The following is a 6,760-nucleotide window of genomic DNA, read 5'->3' as shown; positions in this document are numbered from 1 at the left end:
CGCGAGATCGTGACCTGGCTGAAGTCGGACGCTTAACCGACTGCGCCACCCAGGCGCCCCTAGGAACTGCTTTCTTAATTACAGATGAGAACAGAGAACCCAAAAAGCCATTCTTATGGTAAAGGTGGTAGATTAAGGGGAAATACTAGGTAGTTTCTATTTCTGCAGCAAAAAAAAGTCCATCTAGAATTAATGTTAGCTAGCCAAATGGATATTAGGCTCTTTACAATTATAGTAACTATTCCTAAGCCTTGGAGAGGAGTGTCTAAGAGATAGACCAAAAGTTTTCCTGCAACAGAACTCAAGAGAATGCAGCAGAAATCCCTTCTATAGAAACATAAGGAATACAGATTGATGAAGTTAGTCCTCCTTACTTATTATGGTTTTACTTTAAAAATATTATTAGGGTATGCCAATGAACTTTATTTATTTTCAAAGAAATGTTAATGACCTTGAGGAATTTTCATATTACACTGGTGGAAAGTAGAATACAAGATGTAGTTTTTGTAACAAATTAATTATTATGTCCCTTCTTGAATTGCAGATTTTATATTAAAATGCTGATAACTATAAATTTAATTCAAAATTTTTATAGCATAGAAATTAGTAATTTTAACCCAAAGTCTAATATATATTGGACAGATTTTTTTTCATTATTTAAAACTCAGTCACTTAATACAGGGGACATACAGGAAAATAGAAATCTGAAATACCCTGGTTGTAGCTTTCCTTTTACTAAAAAAAAAAAAAAAAAAAAAGAAGTACAATCAGTCTACTTGCTTATTGGGTAGGATATTTATAAGATAGTTATAACATTTCATTTGCTGTCTGCAAATAAAATCCAGTATTTCTGCACTTTATAGAAATAGTGTTTAAAATATACAAAGATAAATTCCTAGTTACAGTAGATTCTGCAAACTGAATATCATATCCTCCCAAATTGCCTTTTATACTTTAAAATATACACACACACAGATTTCAATATATATATAAGATATAAAATATTCATGTTTTATATACACAAACATCTTGAGACATATAGGTGGCTCTCAACTACAATTTCATTAGAGACTAATCTGTCTTGCAGTCTCAAAATGGAAATTAGTACTAACGACCATTAGTGCAGCGAAAAAATATATTTCTATTCCACCACTATTATTGGTAAATAATAGAATTAAGTTATTATATCAATTAAAAGATCATAACAAACACTTGCAAACTTTAAAAATTTCCGCACTACGTAAAAAAAGAATTATTTCTAAAAATCATTATTAATATTAGTTTTTATACTATTTCACCCAACTCAAGTTTAGAAGGGATAAGAATACACCCTTAAATATCTTACAAGAAGCTTGAATAAAAAACTGCAGGATTAAATAAACATCTAATATGAATTCATCTGAAACTCAACCAAAATCTTTTTTTATAAATATTCTACAAAATTAGTAGTTAGAAACGCAATACCAAAATTATACTTTTTGTTAAATATTTATTGAAAACTTACTGTCTCTTAGAAGCTTAGTTATAAATTGTGTATATACCAGTAACTAAGATTCAAATTGTTCCTCTTTTAACAAAGCTATAGTTAAGGAGAGAAATTAACAAAGCAAAAATGTCTTAGATTATTAAAAAAAAAAAAAATCCTGGGCACTTTCAGAATTTAAAAAGGTAACACAGAAGTAGAAAATAATTAAAATCTTGATAGTTTCATTCAGAAGCATGGGATAATGGCATCAACTAAAATGGAGAAACAGAAATGGAGAAAAATTAATAACACAAATTGGTAACAGCTGAAACGTAAAAGAAATGAGGGAAAGAATGTTTTAGATAGATAATATAAGAACTTATAGGAAAATGGTAGCAAAGGGATGAATTTGAGGAGTATAGTGATGTTCATTGGAACTTCCTACTTTCTCTGTATCTTAAGAAGCTCATGAGGTGAGTACTCACAGATGTTAACTAAATTTATTGTGCTTGTTATATAAATTTAATATATTTTGCAGTATATACAAATATGTAATCATTATATGTACACCTGAATCTAATATAATGTTGTATGCCAACTACATCTCATTAAAAAAAAAAAAAAAAAAAAAAAAAAAAAGAAACTCAAGAGGAAAAAAAGGATAGCAGACATTTGATATGTAGTTCAGGGACCTAATGATGAATAGATTTGACTGATCACTTTGGAATGATACATGAAGAAAGGAAAGGGACCTCTGTCTGAATCACTGAGTACTCTAACAACTAGAGGTCTATAGGATAAGAACAAAGGATACTGATATGTTAGTAGAAAAATCAAATAAAAGTGGAATGGCATAACCTAAAGTTAAATAATATTTCAGAATGGATGATGGAGTCAGTTTTACAAAATGCACCTAATAGGTTTGGCAATGTGTGGCAAGTGAAAACGAAATTTAGCAACAAGGAGGTATGACATCAGGTACCAACCAATAGGGCAAAAGCTTGAATAAGGAAGAGTTACAAAGAGGAAAAAAAAGAAAGAAAATACCTTAAAAGGCTCAATGCATTGAAATCGTGTTATTCAGACAAATGAAGAAATAAGTGCAAGTGGGATATCTAGGACTGAGTAAGCATGCATAAAAAAAATAGAGAAAATAATCCCGTAGGTAGAAAAAAAAAACCGATGCAGCGAGCAAATACTAAGTAAGCAAATAAAGATCTTAAGCTATTAAACCTGAAGCAAACCTGAAGGGAATAAGCTTTAGACAGAAATAGAAAGACTATTTACAAATGCAGAAGACGTACAGTTTTGGTGGTGATGTCTCAGGAAAACAGAAACAAAAGAATTATGAATTAGGAAGTTGTCAGTGATGTCAGCAATATGCCAAATAAGAAAGCCCTCAACGTTAACAATTTGGCAGCCATCCACAGACAAAAACATCCTCATAAGAACTTCTGGATTCAAGTAAGAAATCATTACACCGAAGGAGTGACTGAGAAGAGCCCAAGGATGGGAAAAGCATTTTTGAGAAAGCAGGTTTGCATCTGGATGGCTGATTTGCTGATTGCTGTCCTGGCTATGACCCCCAGAAGCTCTCTTCCCTGGAGGATTCAGTTACAATTGTGTTTTGTTCTGGTCCTGTCACCAACACCTTATGCCAAGGGTTCCAAGAGGAGTCAGCCCACCTATGCATCAGGTAATTGACATACAGACTTTGGTCCTGGTTGTAGACATAAAAATAGCCTGTGAACCAGCGCCAGGCCATGTTGGCCATGTCTGGGACGTGCTGGAGCTACGTCCACCCAACTCAGTCAGACTGTTTTTGTGAAAGGGTCCAATGGCTGGGTTAAAGCATGTCCCAGTCAGTCTGTAAACACTCTTGCTGTTACAGGAACCTAGAAAGAGACATTCCCATCTGCATCCCTAGAGATCCTGAAAGGACACTACTTGCAGCTCCAGACCCTCTAATCTTGGTCAGGGATTACTTCAGCCCACCCAGTGACATGGCAGAGGACACACCATCTGTCCTTCCAGCAAAGATCTACACACTGCAAGCTGTGCTGTAGAACTTGAGATAGCCCTTTGGTTCAGATCCAGTCCCTCCCAGCCATGGTCTAAAACCAATCCCGTCCTGCCAAGAACATGCACTAACCAGGGAGCAGACCTCCCAGAAGCCTGGTGAGAGCCATACTCATCTGCATACCTGGTTGTAGGCCCACTGTTTGAAGTCCTAACTGTGGACCCTGAGTGGACCCTTTCCCAGCACCATGCCACTGAACAACATACTTGATGTATGTCATCCACTCATGCATCATAATGGGTCCAAGCTCATCTTAACCCCTCACAGCAAGCCTGCCAACCATGAACCCAGTGCTGACCTTGCAATAGCCTTAACTGGCTCCAGTGCAGAACAACTACAATTTCAGAAGAAATCCCATCAGTTGGGGACAGGACAGGCAAAAGTTCTTACCTCCTAATACCCGTCTAGGAAGGTTGTAAGAGGTATCTACTCTTTCACATGTATACATACCAGTAAAAGGCTACATGGATCACAAATATCCCAGTCACATAAGACAAAAGAAAGTAATAAATCTCCATTTACTGAACTCAAAGAAATGGAGGTATATACTTTCCTGTCAAATAATTCAAATAATCAACTTTTAAGAAACAGAATGAAATCCAACAGGCAGAAAACTAAATGAAATCAGGAAAACAATACATAAAAAAGTGAGAAGTATTGTATTTTATAATAAAATTATTATAAAGATCATTAAAAGCCCTTGTTTCTTAATAAATAGAAACCCATTTTTTATTTATTATTATTATTTTTTTTATTTAAAAAAATTTTTTTTTTTCAACGTTTATTTATTTTTGGGACAGAGAGAGACAGAGCATGAACAGGGGAGGGGCAGCATGAGAGAGAGGGAGACACAGAATTGGAAACAGGCTCCAGGCTCTGAGCCATCAGCCCAGAGCCCGACGCGGGGCTCGAACTCACGGACCGCGAGATCATGACCTGGCTGAAGTCGGGCGCTTAACCGACTGCGCCACCCAGGCGCCCCTAAGAAACCCATTTTTTAAAAAGCAGCCCACAGAAATCCTGGAACTGAACAATACAATCACAAAACTGAAAAATTCATTAGGGCTTCATAGAAGAGTAGAACATGCGGAAGAAATCAGCAAAATCAAACAAAGACTGTGTGAAAAATCTCAAAAGTGGAAACAAGTTAAAAGAGTGAAGAAAACCTAATTGAATTACGGGACGCCATAGAGTAAACAAACCCATCACATCATGGGATTCAGAAGGAGAAGACGATAAGAAAGGGATGGAAACTCACTTCAAGACAATACCTGAAAACTTCCCAAATCTTGAAATAGATATAGGAAGCTCGAAGGACCCTAAAGAAGATTACTGTTAAACACATAATTATCAAAATATTGACTCATGGGAAGTAATTTTGAAAGCAGCAAGGAAAACACGAGTCATTACATACTGATCAGACTATCAGTGGGTTTTGTCTGGAACAAAATAGTAGGCCAGGCCAAAGTGGGAGACACTCAAAGTGCTAAAAGAATTAACACTGACAAACAAAAATAATCTACTCAGCAAAACTGTCCTTCAGAAATAAAGATGAGCTAATATTCTTCTCAAGTGCTTACAGAACATTCCCAGGATAGATCACATGTTGGGCCGCAATGCAAGCCGTAACAAATTTACAAGAGTAAATCGCATGTACTACCTTTACTAACCACAATGTTCTGAAACTTGAAATCAATAATGAGTAAAACTGAAAATGTCCTAATACATAAAATTAAACATACCACTGAACAGTGGATCAAAGAAGTCCAAAGAGCCATCTGAAAGTATCCTTGGATAAACAGAAATGAAAATAGAACATGTCACAATTTTTAGAATATAGCAAAAGTAGCTCCAAAAGAGAATTTGGGGGGCAATAAATGCCTATATAAAGAAAAAAAAATGTCAAATAAACAACGTATCTTTATACCTCAAAGACCAGGGGGAAATTTTTAAGCCCACAGAGTAGAAGGAAGAAAAGAATGATTAGAGCAGTAACAATTAGATAGAGACTACAAAAACAATTACAAAATACAGGTCCAAGAGTTTGTTTGGGGGAAAAAAATAATAAAATTGACAAACATATAGCTAGACAACCATGAAAAAAATAAATTCAACACATAAGATTTTAAGTTAAAGAAGAAAAAGCGCAACTGAAACCAGGCCAACACAAGTTATCATATAGAGACAACTATGAATAATTATACCCTAACAAATTGTGTGACTTAAGAAACTAAAAAAAATCCCCCCAAATGCATAACCAACCAAGACCAAGTCATGAAGAAACAAAATACATGAGAAGATTAATACCACCTTAAGAGATTGAAGCAGTACTCAAAACCTTCCCTTTAAAAAAGTCCTAAAACAGATGGTTTCATTGGTGAACTCTATCAAACCCTGAAAAAAGAATTACCACCAATCTTTAATAAACTCTTCTCAAAAAAGTGAAGAGGAGTGAACGCTTCCAAGTGTTATAAGGCCAGCATAACCTGATACCAAAGTCAGGTAAAGATACAACCAGAAAAGAAAACTACAGGCTAATCCCTGAAAATACAGACACAATGATTCTCAACAAATTTAACTAAACCTAACTCAACAGCACATTAAAGGGATCATACACAGTAATCAAATGGGACAGCTCCTTGGAATGCAAAGGTAGTTTAATATTATAAATGCATAAAATTGACACACACACAAGTGGAATGCAGAAGTGTTTGTTTGACAGATCAAACTTTCTGATGAGCCCTGTGTGTTAATTATTCTTCAAAAAAGGTTTACAGATTTGGCAACGATTTTTTTTTTTTTTTTTTGGATATGATACCAGAAACACAAGCAACAAAAGCAAACATGAACAGGTGAGGCTATATCACACTAAAAAGCTTCTGCACACAGACTTCAACAGAGCGAAAAATAATGAGAATGAGAGAAAATGGTAGCCAACCATATATCAGATCCAGGGTTAATATCCCAAACATACAAAGAACCTACACAACTCAACAGCAAAAAAATCAATTAATCTGATTAAAAAGTGGGCCAAAGACCTTATTAGATTTTTTTTTCTGTAGAACATAGATAAATGGCCAGCAGGTACATGAACAGATATTCAATACAGCTAATCATCAAATACAAGTCAAAACCACAGGGAGATATTACCTTGCACATGTTAGAATATCAGTTACCAAAAAGAGATAACAAGTCTTGACAAACAATGTGGATAA

Source organism: Herpailurus yagouaroundi, unplaced genomic scaffold, assembly GCF_014898765.1.
Source record: "Herpailurus yagouaroundi ecotype Mexico unplaced genomic scaffold, PumYag 269, whole genome shotgun sequence".
NCBI classification, from domain to species: Eukaryota; Metazoa; Chordata; class Mammalia; order Carnivora; family Felidae; genus Herpailurus; species Herpailurus yagouaroundi.
Note: the sequence above shows the minus strand (reverse complement) of the source record.